This window comes from Anser anser (assembly GCF_964211835.1).
Source record: "Anser anser genome assembly, chromosome: 1".
NCBI classification, from domain to species: domain Eukaryota; kingdom Metazoa; phylum Chordata; class Aves; order Anseriformes; family Anatidae; genus Anser; species Anser anser.
Genome location: NC_139720.1, coordinates 47086448 through 47103665, shown reverse-complemented (window position 1 = coordinate 47103665; position 17218 = coordinate 47086448). Strand labels below are relative to the sequence as shown.

At 37.8% G+C, this 17218-nt stretch overlaps 1 protein-coding gene across 8 annotated transcripts in view; it reads left to right on the top strand.

Annotated features, from left to right (window-relative positions):
• The window catches only part of LOC310902974 (uncharacterized protein), a 145592-nt gene extending 129437 nt beyond the window's left edge, over nt 1-16155 (top strand). For 7 of the 8 annotated variants that reach the window (XR_014587176.1, XR_014587177.1, XR_014587178.1 and 4 more), the window contains 4 exons: nt 12146-12363; nt 13915-14031; nt 14624-14723; nt 14802-16155. The gene's annotated coding sequence lies outside the window, so the exon portion shown is untranslated. Of the gene's footprint in view, nt 1-11622; nt 12364-13914; nt 14032-14623; nt 14724-14801 lie in introns of all 8 variants that reach the window. The other variant, XM_083845428.1, reaches the window with a different exon arrangement.
• The last annotated feature ends 1063 nt before the right edge of the window (nt 16156-17218 follow it).

The window sequence follows — 17218 nt, the reverse complement described above, 5'->3', positions numbered from 1 at the left end:
CTACTGCTTGCTAAAAAAAAATAAAAGGTAGGAATTGGAAGCTCTACAAGTCATCAGCAGGAATTATCTTCCTGGAGATACAGGAGAAAATACAAATCTGCAGGCAAGACCACTTCTAACAGATCTGAACAGTAAAAGCTTACTGAACAGGCTATTTTACTTGCTGGTAAAAACATCTTCTTCTAAAAGAGTTTCATTTAACCGTATCTTGCTCCTGATTTTTCTCTTGACTGAGCAGGTATTTTTCAAGGGGCAAATGAGAATAAACTGGTATTTTATTTATTTATTTATTTATGATGGTTATCTTTACTCAACAATAATCTGTGCAGAGCAGGAATATAGATGTTCTGAAACATCTTACTATTAAATCAATAAAAAACATGAGGAAAGGTCTCAGAGGAGACAATCAAGATAGCTGGAGGACTGGTGGTAAGTGTACCCTTTACCTCACTGTAATCACTTTGAGGTTTTTGATAATATGTTGTTAAATCTGCATTTTCCTTCAGTCTGTCACTGTAGTCAAGGATTCCAAGGATGCAATGTTTTAAAGGGTGTCTTAATAGCTTCTGACATTTTGAATTGTTTACACAGAGTGAAAAAGCTGTGATGACAAACAGAGGAGGTAATTTCAGTGAGAACCTTGAGTGGAGCCAAGTTACACAATGCAGATGAATGGAGGCTGACACAGAGTCCGCTGGGACTGGAAGAGTTGACTATCCTGCTCAGCTTTAGGACTCAGCTTTTGGATATCAGTAACAAAAGTGCAGACACAATGAAAGATCTAAGCAAATTCTTAACGGCTTGACCTTTCAGAAGACTCTATCTATGTGGCTTTTGCCCTTTTCATTGTGACCATCCAGTAGCCTTTCCTTAAAAAAGAAAAAAGAAGAAAAAAAAAGTCTATGATAAAAGATACAAGCCCTGAATTAATTAATGTGAATATGACAACTTATAGGATGATCTCCTGGGAGCCAGGCAGAGATATAGCTGGGATTTCTAAATATCTCACTTGCATGTGAAGAATGACATTTATGCACAGTCCTCATCATTGTATATGATGAACTTTGTATCCAGGCTTAATGAGACTGTGTATAGCTTTAGTGTTTCTTTCTTCTTTAACAGAAAATACCACTGGAAATAATAGAGGAAAGAAAACAGCAATAACAGAAGGAAAGTCAGAACCCAGCTAGAGCACATCCCTAATGGACTTTGGCAAAGGGCTTTTGCAATAACCAAGGGCAGACTCACCGAGGTTTCTTCACACAGATCATTTCTTTCAGCTTTTGGACTGAAAACAGAGGTAAAACACCTTGTCACAGGCAGAACATGGCACACATTCCAGCCTAAAGCTTTTCCTAGAGCAGTAGGATATGCCAGCCAACACCCAGCTTAATTCCTGTTAATTTTTTCCAATATTCATTATTCAGGTGTTTGTAAAAACAGAAATTAAGTGGATCCATGAGAACATATATCCTGTAAGTACATATCCTATACAAAGTAGCATTGGAAACTGAAAGGCAATGCAGCTAAATTCACAGGAAGTGGGCTGCAGGCTGACAGCAGTGTGGTGAGGAGTAAGTCAGTGGTAACACGCAGCATGCAGCTGGACAAAATAAATGCACTGGCTGAATAGATGATAAAAGATGCAGATGAGTGTTGATAATGGTATTTTCCCCATAGTACTTGGCGTATCCAAGCATCTAGGGGAGGAAACAATTGTTTATAGCAGTAAAAAAGGGCAATAATGACCTTACTGGGCTCTGAGGGAATAGAGCACCAGGGGGCTGGAAAATTCTGGCTGACTGCTTGTAAATACCAATCCTAGCAGCAATACTAGATTAGGGAATGACTTTCCAAGAAAAATCATCGGATCACTGTTGCACGGGTCGTTTACAACCACAAACAGACACTAGACACTGTAAAGGAGTTCTGTACAATATTTCCCTTTATTTTTCTGTGATTAATTCTGAGATGATATACCACCTGAGGTTTCCTGTGATGCTAAATCAATTTCCTTTTGTTCATATTTTATTGTTATAGTTATTGGTTCTGTATAACCTCTAAAAGCTTATTGCCAAGTGTGAAACCTCCTTCATTAGTGCCTGAAGATTCACAAGGTTGTTTTCATGGAAACTTCTACATCTTGACCTCAAATTTGTAGTTTTCGAACAATCTCGGTTGTTGAGATGAAGAATTATTTATTTGTAGAGTCAACAGTGTCTTTACCCCTAAGCTATAATAAAACTGTTAAAACCAAGTGTTCGGTAACTTCCCCGCCAGGAAACATTTTCTGAACCTTTCCCTGTGTAGTTTTCTGTGGTTTGAATTATCATTTGTTAAATATATTATGACATACTATTTACCACAGACCACAGCTTTGAGACCTTTGTGTAGCTATGTCCCCTAGGAATTTCATAAATAAATCACTGCAAACTAGACATGCACTTCAATCCCTTTTGCTGTACTTTACGTCCTCTGAATGATATCTGCTTTGACTTGGAATAGACCAGGTTTATTAATGTTGCTTTATCAGTTGCTAAGGGCTGCAATGTGCTGAAGTGGAATTTGGACATTGCTTCTTCTTAGTATGTGTGGCTTGTAGACCATAAAGCTATTATCCAAGCTGAAGAGGGGAAAAAAAGAGAAAAAAAGAAAAAAAAAGAAAAAAAAAAAAAGGAAAGGAAAAACAAGGTACTTGTTATTCAAGACAGCTGAGCAAATTAAAAACTCTTGGTTCATCTAAAAACCTCTACTGAACTTTCCCCAAACAGGAAAATTAATGAAATGTTGCTTGAATATTTGGCTTTTTCCTCCTTATATTCTGACATTAATTTGATCTGAAATTTCATTCTGACACCTAGTCAGTGTCCTTAATATTCATACTGCTTTGGTGGCCCAGGTCTGCACACTCAAGGATTTGCTGGTGAAATAGCAGTGTTTTGTAAAAGTTGGCATTTTTTCTCAGTTGCTTACAGAAAGTAAGTCTTAGAGAATTGGTCAATTATTGGATGTACATCTGATCCGAGTCAGTGAGAGCTGTAGAGATTCAACATTTCTCATTACTGAGCCGTACAGATTAGGAGGTGCCTCAGACTACCTCATGCAGACTTTTGAAAAAAAAAAAAAAAACAAAAAAAAACTCATTCTGAGTTGCTCTGTTCAAATACTACTGTTTATCCTTCAGGCCTTGTCCATTCAATGATGAATGCATATATATTATAGAATATATATATATATAATACAACACATTTAAGCACGTAATGAAACTGTAGTTCATGCTTTGGTACAATACTGAATATGGATAGGTTTAAAGGATGTAGTTTTAGATCTTATTGCTGGAGCATATGTGAACTCTACCCAAGAAAAGCTCATCTCAGCACTAACAAATGCCCATGCTTATTGTCTTGCCACACTGGGACCAATTGCTATCCTCCCATCCTGTAAAATACATTCCCTGTCCTGTTTTTTGTTTGAATTCAATATAAATACTTCTGCACAGCTTTTGCAATATTCATTTTGTGAGTGGACATTTTTTTTATTTATTTTTTAATCTGAGTGGCCTTTCTTGTCCTATTTCCATTAAATAACCAGAGGAAAATAATTTTTTTAGGAGTTATATTTATGTTTGTAATAAAAATTAGATGTGTTCCTCACTTGTCATAATTGTTATTTTTTTAATCATGCACCATGTTATCCGCTACTTTGGCTATATATAGCCTCTTTCTATTTAAGTTATAATGAAACAGAGATTTTTTATTTGTTCTTGTTGCATAAATATATTTGACTATTTTTTCACATGTACTTTTAAGAAGTTCTTGTTTTGAATCAGTTTAGTGTATTGTTACTTCATGTATTTCAGCACAAAGCATACCAAAGTACTTTGGGCTGCACTGTACTGGGATCAGCCATCCATTTCTGAAATGCCCTCCTGGCATTTCAAAGCTGAATCCATTCTGCAAGAGCAACAATGTGTGAAAACCCGTAGCAAAGAACATAAATAATGGTTTATCCAGTTGAAAAGTAGATCCACTGGTTTGTAAATAGGATAGATGTAATTATTGTGCTGCGATTTGGATGCTACTCTGTCGTAAAAGCAACTAACTTTTGCTGTGCCTGAGACGTATCTCAATATATTGCCTACTTCATACTCTGTAGATGGTGGATTACCTTTGGTGATCTTTGAGAAGTTAATTATTAGATCTAATGGCTTTATGAGATTAGGTAAATCCCAAAATGAAGTAGGACATCTCTAGTGTATCTCCCACTGTTCTGAGCCTTTGAGTGCCTTTCAAACAGCAGATATCCTATTTATCCTTAATTATAAATGGGTGATGTGTATTTGTATTCACATTTATTATGCAATTGGACGAAGTAAATTAGTGGCACTGAGGCTATAACTGGTATTAAACAATGTAGCCAACTGATCTGCTATAATCTCACAGTGCAAAGCTGACAGATAAAGGTGTTTTTGGAAACTCTGAGATTTCTAAACTTAACAGTAGAGAACTAAGATTTTTGTGTGCTGTGGAATAATTTGTCTTGTAATTTAGCTTTAATTCACATTTTCACAATTAATTAAACATCAACCTAATCATTATACACATAAAGCATTTAAATTGATGTATGAAGAATGATGGGGAATGAATAATGCTTTGAAGATCCATTTCAAATTAGTTGTTTGATTAATGAATATTCCACAAGGGCATTTGTGTGATGACCTCTGTTGATGAGTTAAGGAAAGGCATGTCTGTTTAGATAATGAGAAGACAAAGTGAGTGAGAGTTATCTCTGCATGTATGTTGTGTAGAATTATGAGGATTAATCTATAAAAAGCATATTACTTTTTCACATTTTTTGTAAGAGATAACATGGAACTATAAGATCACTAAATAAGTTTGGCATTTGAAAGATGCTGTTTAATGATAAAATGTGTTAGCTCTGTATGGCAGTCATCTTTCTCTGGTTACAGAGAACCATAGTGGAGGGCCATTCTCTCTCTCTGAGCCTGTTATGATCCTTCACAGCACCTGACATTTTGATTTCTTGCATGCAACAGAAGATAAATATTTCACACTCTAGCACATTCACTTTTGGTTGCTTCTATAGTTATAGAAATGAAATAGAAATGTTTTACCTGGTAAAATTATGTAATAGATTGGGTTTCCAGCTGTTTTACTTCAGCAGAGTACAAAATGTTGTGTGTTAAAGTAGTGGTATTCTTATCTATCATAACTGCAGTGTACTTTGGCACCTAGCACCTGGTGTAGGGTTCCTGCCCCTCGTTGGCACCCTCCAAGCTGCTGAACATTCGAGGCAGGATGCAGCACTGGATGAGCCAAGCAGGTATTCAGTCTTGTCATGTCTACCTTCTGCAACAACAGAAATGTTGGGAAGAAATTGTTGCTGGGCAGTCTGACTGGTTTTTATGTTTATCACAGGGTACAAATGAAATATTTTATCAATACTTTGGGCAGCAGTCAACTGCCTTTCTGCTCCCTGCATTCAGCTTGTAGCACCAGGGTAATATAGCAACAATAAAACCCTTTGGAAACCACTCCTGAAATTGCTGGAGACAGAGGAGCTCTTCAACAGACAAGGGATACATGATGGGCATCATGACATGGCCACCACTGCCCAGTTGCCCCCTCCAGTGCTGTCAGAGTTATTTACTCCTGTTGCATTTGCCTTTGGGTATCTACACTTTACAGAAGGTGTAAATTGTGCAGAAAACCCATCAGTCAGATTTTTCTTACTTTCCCTTCTCCTAGGCTGTTCTGACTGTGGGAAAAGGGTGCTGTTTGTCAGTAAGAATTCAGCAGGGGTGAGAAAAATCCACTCCAGCCCCTCCTGAGAGTGTCCCCACAGCTGACAAGACTGTGGGTATTAGATCTGGTCAAGAATCTTTTCATATAGCACTTTTTCATTGCAAAATGCATGTGTGTGTGTCTGTGTCTGTGTCTGTGTCAGGATGAAGTTTGCAGTCCAACCCTGACCCTCTAAGCACACAGAATGGGACACAATGGGCCAAACTAAAGATGTCCCAAGTCCATTAGTCTCTCTCCAGAAAGGATAGTTGCTGAGGTGCAAGGAAAGACATGCAAGGAAAGGCTAAGCAGATAGTTTGTTTTCCCTGAGATTCCAGCAGGCCTGGGGTTTCCTTCACTGAAGGTGATGTATTTGTTTTTAGAGAGATACAAAGCTTGTTTGGTTCAGTCAAAGGTCAGGATAGAATCTCCCACATCCTAGTCAATAATATTTATATTCACTGTTTCCCTTTGGTTCAGTGACTACTGAATAATTAAAAGAAAAAGAGAATGCTTCTCATGCAGTCTGGTCCAGAACAAAGATGTGAATGCAGGTTTCAGACACCTTCCCTCACTTCTGTTCCCATTCCCCTGAGTCCCCTTTTCCAATATTTTTTGTTCCCTTAGTAGTAGTCTCAGCAAAAACTGAAACAAAATTCTAATATTTCATCTTCACCCAGGCAGTCACAGAGCAGCCAGGTTTATTCTCTTTGCCCTGAAACAGAGAGAGCAGTCAGAACACGCAGGGCACCCTAGCTCCTCTCTGGAGTATATTGGCTCATTCAGGCTTGATATGACAGCTTGGGGAAGATGTTACCAATTCATTATCAAACACACCATTTTTTCCTTAAGCTGTGTGATTTCAAGGGCCGCATATGAGAATCTGAAAAGGGTGGGGGGGGCGTTGGATGAGGGACAGGGTCAAGGCACTTGTGCATTGAACATCCACAGCTTTTAAGCCACTCAGACTCTGAAAAATCCCATGTCTCTCAGGTGCTCATCCACTCTTCTTCCTCGGAAGAGGTGGAGAACTTTGTCTGGACCTGCACACAGATATCTTGACTGGGAGGTAATATTTCAAACAACAGTTAATCCTTGTAGGATGACTGCCTGCATATCGGATGGGGTCTGAGGTGTCTGAGGTGATGCATTAAAACAAGACAGATCCTGCCCTCCTCCTCTTGACATAACTTCTCCTGTCTAATGGCATCCCTGCTTTCTCAGGCCTGGGCAGGAGGGATTTCTGCAGACTCAGGTACAGGTAAAGCAAGAGATCCCATTTCCCCAGTTTACGTATTATCGAAAATAATTAGAAGGCAAATTAAAGCAGGCTTGAAGTAAGGGATAAAGCAGTGAAAACAGTGAAATAAGTTTAGAAGTGAAAACATCAGCACAGAGATGTCAATCACATCAGGATAAAACACAGTATTTACACAGGAGAAACCAGGATCATGCCCACTGAGCTGTCTGCCAATATGCTCCTACAGAAAGGCACTATTTATAGCACAGTCATTTTACAGCCTGTAGAAGCCCATAAATATAAGTGCTTAAAATATAGAATACCTTTGCAGTCATCAATGGGTAATCATGATTTGAAGTTTATAACCCAAAAGGAGTGTTATCATACTGAGGTTTGTCATTATTCTTAGCTTTATTTTTGAATTTTGCTTTGGGTAAAATTAATTCTGTCTTGTGAATGCAGTGAATAAGTGAGAATGACAGCAAAATATATTTATTAATGAGTTCTTTTTAAATAAGACTTTGAATCAATAAATGCAGATGAAGCTGAACTTACACAGAACATTAAGCTGTGACCAGACAAAGCTGTAAAAATAATAAGGTGACTATAATGTTAACATGGTAATTTGTTCAATGCTAATATTCATTTTTCATTGGGCAGTAGATAAAATATTCAGATAAATCTACACCTGCTTTTCTACACAATAAGCACTTAAAAGCTTATGACTGACTTTTGGTGAGGCTTAGGAGCATATAGAATAAATTTATTTTGAAACTGGGGCACAAGCTCCTATTAAATATTAACTTTGAAATCTACCTGGGTAAAGAATCCCTCAACAAAATTTAGAAAGTTACTACACTGTGGAAGTTAGAAAAGGCACCTATAGTGGGATGCTAGTAAACAGAAGTGCTAGGCAAAGGAAATGTCATTTCTTGATTCACACTGAATACCTAATTCCAACTAGTGTAATGTATGGCCTGTCACATGGCATTGATTACATTAAAAGTACGTCACTAGTTAAATAAAATACCTTTAAAACATCCTGTATAATTAGTTCATTTCTAATGATCCACATAGCCTACAGGAATGATCGCAGAAAACAAATAAAGCATCTTCCCCCTCAGCAGGGAGAGCTGGAGCCCTGCACTTTTAGTCCTTGTCTGGTATAAATCGGTGTCCTCCACCGACTTTGTTGCTTGGGGATTTGCTGCATTATGTATTTGTCTTTCCTCTTCAGCTCTACCATAAGCAAAGAAGGCAACTGCTAATCTCTAAGCCTCTTATCTTGAGAACAATATCCATGTGTGTGTGTGTGCACGCGCATGCATAGATTCAAAGTTATCACCGGAATAATGAAAGTGCTGGTAACCAGAGATTTTCAGAAAATCTTGACTTCCCCCAAAAGACGCTAAGTGTTGTTAAAATCCTGTGATAGAAGACTGATTGAAAGATCAGATGTAAGGTTTCACCTCCCAGCGCTCAGCTGCATCCAGCATCTCCCAGAGGAACACCCCTCCCAGTGTCCCCAGGAGAAGGGTGTCTAAAGAGGGAGCAACTGGGACAAATTGGCTCAGCTCCACCAGCAGGACAGAATAATATGTCATCACTAAAGGGACTCTTATAATTGTTCAGCAATTTCTTTGACACCTGTGTATGCCATTTTATTTTTTATTATTTTATTTTATTTTATTTTATTTTATTTTATTTTATTTTATTTTATTTTATTTATTTTATTTTATTTTATTTTATTTTATTTTATTTTATTTTATTTTATTATTTTTATTTTATTTTATTTTATTTTATTTTATTTTATTTTATTTTATTTATTATTATTTTTCCCTATACAGGCTTCTTCTCATTAGTGTCCTGAAAAGAAATAGCCCTTCTGTGAAAAATAAAATGTTGAAAGACTACTTCTAAGTGTGTACTGTTCCACACTTGCATTTGCAGTGGTGAAAACCAGTTGTTACATCTACTGCTGAACCCTTCACAGTCCTGAGCTTATTGAAAGAACAGGGATCAATTTTGAAACTGTGCTGGGAAGAAAAAAAAAAAAAAAACTGAGGGGAAAGTATTCAATGACAAGGTATCCAGCCGTGCAAAGATGTTATGAAGGGAGAGCTGCTGCCTTTATTCTTGAACGGCACAATTCAGAGCTTTCAGAGCAATAAAATCACACCTTTGGCAATCATGGGGGATGATTTCTGCACAGAACTGTTGCAATGTAAAACTCGAGGCAACGGACCTTGCATTTGTTTTCCTGGTGCACCTGGAGGAACCTGAGGTGTCGTTTATGAGTTGCCATTCTGGTCCTACAGACGTACCCATGGGAGGGGATGCGCTCCTGGCCTCCCTGCCCGCAGAGCATGGCTGGTGGCCATGGGACAGAACTGTGGGCAACAGAGGCCGTTCATTTCCAAAGAGCTGGGAGGTTCACTCCACATGTGGAGGACCTTGTGTGATCTTTTTCCCCACCCTGCAGTCCCTGGTACAAACAGACTCTTAGCTTTCTAGGCAGGCAGGTTTCTAAATTTTCATCCAAATTTTCAATATATTTTCAGGTTTAGCCAAAAGTGATATAGCAAAGTGAGACTCAGCAAAGCAATGGCTTTATTTTGTTTGGTCTCATTTAAAAACTGTGTGGACCAGACCATGAGGCATGCAGACTGTTAGGTACCTGTCTCTCTGAGAATAAACTGTAGCTCCATTGAAGCACCATGGCAGCTCAAGGAAAGATTAATGTTGAACTGTCCTGAGACAAGATATTTTAATTCTATTTAGCAAACTAAATTAGTTCTGCATGGATCAATCCAACCTAAGCCAATCAGTTTCATTTGAATTTTGCATGTAGGAAATTGAAATATGACAGAAAAATTTTGATTCTCCCAAGTTTACTTTCTATTAAAACAAAATCCATTCCACCTCCAAATTCTATATAGAATTCTCAGCTGACATGTAACATTTACTTTTTTCTATTCATGGCTGAAAGCCAACTTCCTTCAAGGTTACTGTTTGTAAAATCCTTTTGCTGGATGGAAGACATGCAAATATCAAAGCTGTCCCTGGACTGACTGGTGTCAGCACAGAAAGGTGCTTCTCCAGCTCATCAAAACATACACTCTGAAACTGGGCAAACATCTCTGAATAAATATTGTATAATGATTTCACCCAAAGGGGCAGGTTTGGGGTTGTAGCCATGCTGGCATGAACTTCCATAGCTTTCGGTCAGCTTGGACAGTGGGTTGTGCTTGCTTCTGTCTGCAACAAAATGAGCTGTTTTGAAGAATCATAAGCCAAAAAAATTCAACAACAAGAGTGAGAGAGAGGGGGCATTGTGGAGTCATTTCATGAGGACCGGTGGCTGCTGCTTGCTGGTGAGAGCCATTCCAGACCTTATGCTTGTAATTGGCACTCTAAGATGCTTTTGCTTTTTATGTTTCCAAGTGAGCCATTCAACTAACGTTAATTTCATTCAACGGTAATAAAGGTGAAATCTCTCTAAAAATAATTCTCTTTCTTTGCATTAAGATACGATCCCTAAGTAAACAGGCTTTAATTAATGGCAGAGAGTATTCTGTCAGCTCGCAATACTCCCTTCCTCTGTGGAGCTGCACTAAATTCATGGAGCTTTTAAAATGACTCCTCAGACACAGCATCACTGTTTCCCTTTCATCCTAGCGCCCAACACCCCTCTCTGCAGCGAGACGCAGTGGTTTTGAGCGATATGATACAAAAATAGCTCCTAAGCAGCTGTACTAAGAGTCTGCTGTGCTGTTAGAAAGGAGAAAACCTTTCAGTTTGCTTTATGGAGGTTTGTACAGTGGTGGCATTTCAATATTTTTTAAAACCTCTCATCTTTTTCTGTGCCCTTACTGAGAGGTGATAGTCTCCAGCAAACACGGCATGCATACCAGAAGCTGCTTTGTCTTGGAGCTATCCTCACCAGGAGTCAGGGAATGAGATTGTTTTGATGACTCACAGATTAGGTAAAATAGCACTCTAGTTTTCATCAGCCACGGGTCATCTGAGCCTAGCTTTGGTGCTGCAGGGCCAGACACAAGACAGGTTATCTTAGCCCTCAGAAGTGTTTCTGGGAACAGCTTGCTCCTGGCCCCAAGTACCCCAGTTCCAGCCCTGTTTCTCTCTGCAGTGCCTATGAGTTGGGCAGAGCAGACACTGCTGTTCCTGAGTGTTTTCTCAGCCCTTATGGCTACTTGAAATTAGCTCTCTCTGCTGGTAATTTTTCTAAACTGATGTTTGGCTCCCTGCTAGAGCGGTGCTCAGTGCACACAACTTGTTTTGCAGAATCTTGCTGGAAGAGTCCGATGTGAAAACACTGAACAAGCCAAGCAGTGCAAGCTCTCTTTTGCTGTATAGGACCCCCATAACACAAGGGAAAAGGCTTTGGGAAGTACTGCATCCCTAAAGATGTCAATATCTCCCGTGTTACCACTGCAAGGGCAACTCATTGACAACCTGCATATGTTACATACCAGCAAGATTGATCTTTTCCCTGTATCAGAAAGGCATTTAATGATCATTCAGCTAATTTCGAAATGTCCTTGTGATATCTCTCAGGGAAGAAGGCAAACAGTGGTTTTGCTATATTTAACTGCTTTGCTGGTACACAAAGCCAGTGAAGAAACCCTTGCCAGCAGTTACGACCTAATTGATAGCTGGTGACCAAATGGAAGAAGGACCATCTCTGCTGACCTGCTCTAGTGAGTACTGGCATTTCTCACTGTGCACAGAGCAAGACAGGCATTAGTGGTAAGCGGAGCCTAAGCCTTCACACACTGAGGAATTTTGTGCTTAGAAACACAAGAAAGGAGACAGAACTTCAGTTAGAGACACACTGATCAGAATCAAATAGGTAACAGGTGAGGGTGTTGTGGACACGGTGAGTTGAATAGCTTTTTGGTGGCTACACCAGCACGAGCAGGAACTGCCCCTGCTGCTGGCTTTTGCCTGTGTTTCATGCCTCTCTCCTCACCCTGCAGTCCTGTGCTGGCATAGCTTTTTCTTCAGGCAGGCAGTGAAGCAGGCTGGAAGTTAAACAGTCTCGATCATTTTCTTCCATCTTCCATCTTCCATTCTTCAGCTGGATCAAATTTCTCCAGCCTACCTGAGTGCATGGACATGAGTGCAGCAGCAGGGACACAACAATTAAGAGCCAGGAGCAAGACATTGGAAAGGATGGCTGGACGGGGCAGTGACCGGCCTGAGCAGATCTGCCACCATATGCCAGACCACCACTTTGGTCCAGGGAGTGCCATGGAAAGTCTCTGTCTTTTGATTTAACATGGAAAAACCTGCAAGGTAGGAATTATGCCACTTCACTGACTGAATTTCTGGAAAAGAGCTCCAAATTGTATTTTAAAGAGCTTTGATCATACACACGTAGCTTTGGCTTTCCTGTATCTTTTTTGCAGCAAAGAATCAATATGGTTGCTGCAGGTTTTTTTTTAAAAAGTGGTAACCCGATGGCAACTACTTGCTTGTAAAAACGTATTATGGTGGTTCTTACCTTTCTTGACCATGAAGAATAAGGAAGAATAGTTCTTTCTTTACTTGACTCTTAAAAATAAGAGATGTATCCATGGAATATGCAGCTCTGTTAATTGGGAAATTCTCCATAGTTGCAGGCAGGCTCCTTGCCTGGTCTCCCCCTTGCTGTAGGGAGCACCCTCTTAACCCAGAACTGCACTATGGCTGCTGAACAAAGGTGAGGCTGGGGGTCTGTGAACAAAAGACAACCAAACCAAGATCTCCTTTTTCACCAGCCAGGATAGAAATCATGAACTGGAATTGTTTAAAGCAAAAATAAATTTTAAATGAAAGCAAACAATAAAAATGGCTCATTTCTACTTTGTGCAGAAGACTACAGAGGAGTTTTAAAGGGGTCACTTGCAGACGGCATAATTGCCACATGGCAAAATAAACCAAAATTGCTGCTTTTATGTCAGAGATATAACCAAGACTTGGCCTACTTGTTGCACATTTCATATTATAGGCAGAAGTTACGGGTTTATGTACTGGAACTCTCTTTATAACAGCATATCAAAAGTGCTTCACATGAACATATGTTTTCCCATGGTTGTGTTTTCTGAGCATGCTGAACGATTTAGTAATGCCAGCTAATGATGCAAAATGGGTTTCAATAGCAGTTTTAGTGGCTAAATGAATCATACTTAGATAAGGGAAATCTGAAACATTCCAATTTATGCAAAATTGCTAAATGACCTATCCAACACATCTCTAAGGAGAAGTTAACACAGGGTGGTACATGGAACTGGAAAAATACAGCAATGTTTTCTCCTTTATAAAATGAATAGGATTTTAAAGAGAACTTCTGCATGCAATACCAAGTATTTTCTTTATGTTTGTTGTCCTTAAAAAGATTGATACAAGTATTTGGAGATGAATTCTGTTTTTACTTTTTGTTTCTAGTCTGCTGAAAAAATAGCTAATTGTCATTTGTTTTGTTTTCTAGTGATTTCTCTCTCTCTTTTTTTTTTTTCTTTCTTTTTCTCATTAGATATTAACAAACAGGAAAATAGAAAAATACAAGTACTGTGACTAGCCAAACAAGTGCTGTAGTGCATATTTTATCCTACTTTATTTTATAGACCTATCAAATGTTTTTTTCCTCCAAAAGGAGTTTTTCAAATCTACACAGAATATATGAGAGGATTTCTTACACTGTTTTGGACATGCCAGAGTTGATTAACAAATGCATTCATATTCGTGGAACTAAAATCAAATTACCATAAAACTTACATAAAAGAAATATGGAATTAGCTGAGTTCCATGCCGTGATTTCTATCAGAAAATTATTTGGACTATCAATCTGCTTTGTTTATTTTTTAGGTCATTATATGAAACATTATCAAAAACTTGCTCCTTTGGGAACACTAGAAAATAGGAAGGGACAGTAAACCAGTAGAAAATCTTGTTGACATAATAAAAGGCAAGCTGTCCAGAAAAGTAAGTGTTAATCTCAAAACACTAATCACTAAAGATGTTCATGGTATGTGAATTTCATTCAGTCTTCTAGTATTGCTAGATTGTATTTCTAAAAATGGTGCCTGAAAAAAGTGCTTTATTAGGGACGTCTGTACTATTTACTGCAGCACTGTGTAGCATTTTATATGGCAAAACACTTCTTAAGTTTTAAATAAATTTTATCCCTGGCGACAAGTTAATAGATATCACACTAGGCTATTTGCTCTGAATTGATTTATGCTGATAGTAGGCAGAAATGGTAGCCTTCATATTCTGAGAGAAAATTGGGAGTGGGATGTGGAGGAGGAAGTAGAGGAAAAATGAATTTTATAGTGATCTTAATTAGAAAAATATTACAGCACTGGGGTCACACAAAGGGAGTAAAGCATTCTTTTACTTTATGGCAGGATGATTGATAGATTCTGCAGAGGATTTGTGGCAAAACCCAGCAGTAAATTGCCATAAAGAACAAAAACAACAACAAAAAATACAGCCAGAAACATTTTATTTATTTATTTATTTATTTTTGTGCAACGGGCCCACATAATTAGGATTTTTTTTCCTTTTTTTTAAGATACTTCATATAGTCTTAACCAAGGAATTTTCAAAACAATCTCTACTGAGACATGAAAAACCTATCAACAGAATATAAGACTTAAAATGAATCTGTGAGGGTAAGTATTATTCAGTGCACATAATGAGAAAAATAGAATGTTTAAAGATGACACTGACTTATTTTAATTATTCTTAAGCTTCTCAGACACTGAGACGTGAAGCTGGGGACCAGCAGCACCCAGAATGTGTCTCCTCAATAGCTTGGAAGCGTAAGCAAGGTCTCCATTCAGCTGTAAAGGAACATTATAGGGTGGTGAGATAACTGATAGAAGATTACAGACTGATTAAATTACTGCAAACCAAAAGCAATGAAAATAGCACAAGAAATTAATTTACAGAAAAATCAGTCTTGAAATGTTCTCAAGCAACACTAATTTAAGCTTTTCATTGCTTTGAAGAAATGGTGTTACATGAAACTCAGAACACATTTCAAAGACCTTCAAAACCCTATAGAGGCTTAAATGATTTTCAAATCACAGCCCTTCCTACCTTTCTTTTCTTTTGGTATCACTTAGGAGCATGGTGGGAAAGTAAAGATCTGTATCAGGATAAGGTGTGAGTATTTTTTGTGTCTGGAAAGTGATAAAATGTCCTCTAGAAATCTCAGAGCCCTAGATCTATGTGCATCAAAATATACTGTCAAACATTAAATCTGACCCCAAGACAAGCAAACAAATGCCAACAAATAGCTCCAAGACATGAATAAATTAGAAAATTCATTACTTTTGTGGGCTTTTATAACTTCTCCACTTTGTCTCTAAGAAATACCACAAACAGGAGATCATTTAGAGGACTGGGTTTTAAAGTAGTGGACACCTTAATATATAGTACAGATGGACATGTAAGCAATATAAACTCAGGTATCTACATTTAAACATCTAATTGCATATGGTAAATTATTATCAGCTGCTTCAATGGAAAGGGCAGGGATTCCTTCCAAATGCAGGTATGCAGTTCTCTGCCTCAGTAAGTTCCCTGCCTGCTTCCAGCAGCTGACTCCATGTAGGCTGACTCCTACCTCAAAGGCCATTCCTTGTTCCAAAGATGCTTCTTATTTTTCAAGTCTTCTGCAGGTTAAATGTTCATCATGTGGAAAGTCACTCTCCTTGAATTTACTAAATTTGATGTTATCACATTCCCTGGCTTTCTTCCTTTTTGTTACTGTTTTCATATCCAAAACACAGAAGGTCAAAAAATGTTATTGCATTGATTCTGTATCAATATGTTTTCATATGAAAAGGACACCTTTGGATGTCAGAACAGAAATTGAAAGACAGTAGAATATATTTTAATGTAAATCCAATGATATGTTTTAAAAGCAGAAATTAAACATGTTTCTAAAGAAACAGATTTACAATGTAATTAATAGCTAATTGTACAGTGTTTATATTCTTACTCTCTTGAAGCAGACTGTTTTCTTTAAATATTTCTTTTAAGTCTGAAAGCAGCAGCTGTCTGAAAGGAAGATTTAAATTTTACTTGAAAATTAATCCTGGGTGTAGCAAGTATCAAAAAAGAAAGATAAAAAGTAAGATGACATCCCTCTTTTTTTCTCAACTGTGAAATTATACAAATGACATTACAACATTTCAGAGTGGTTTTTTTTATATATATAAATAATTTTCACTTTACATTGAATATTTGCACATTAATAACTTGGTGATTTTGTCATTTTCAGTGTACTCTTCTTTCATGAACACTGTGTGATTATTCATAATGAGCAGCCGGTGTCTTTGAAAGTACTGTAGACTGTGCAAGTAAGATAAAAAAAAATTATTTTTGTAGTGACTGCAAATGAAAGACCTCATTAATCAACTAGACTCCATTTAAACATTAGCATTAGAAACTTCAGTATGTAATCATTATATGTTTAACCCTTTAAATGCCACACTTTTCAAAGTCACCTGTTGGAACCTGTGAGGCAACATTTCATTAACTCAATGTACGTATTCTGTATGCAACGTGTACTCCAGACGGAAAGTGGAGCTGAAGTCTCCTCCTAGATTCTCAGACTTCTCACTATGTTTACTGAAAGCACTATCTGAGTACTGATGGGAGAAACAGCTGCCTTTCCAAAGCATTTGGATGGGTTAAGAAACTGCTGATACCACAGTAAAGGGTATTTATGAAGTTAATGTGGATGGATTTTTGTATTATAAAGTTAGCCCAGTGATGCTGACTGCATTTGCTTTTCTCTGTATATGTGTGTATTAGCATCCCATTTTATAACTGAAGAAATATTTGAAGTATTATAGAAATGTACCACTTTTCTCTGGGGAAGCTATGGAGATATCTTTTGCAGGTCCCCACTTAAAGCTGAGATGCATTTTGCATTAGTCGTTCAGCCCCTGTTAATTCTGAAATTAACATTTTAGGACCATATTCTGGAGATGTTATAAGAAAAAGGGAAAACAGCCTAAAACTGTGTATCTTTCAACTCAGTTTAATCAGGAGATGGGAGCATAAGACACAAAGTTCCTTTCTTGTAAATTTTGTTTATTACAGGGTGTCAGCAGTTATAGCTTTTTCTTCTTCTTGTTTTTTTCTTCTTGTT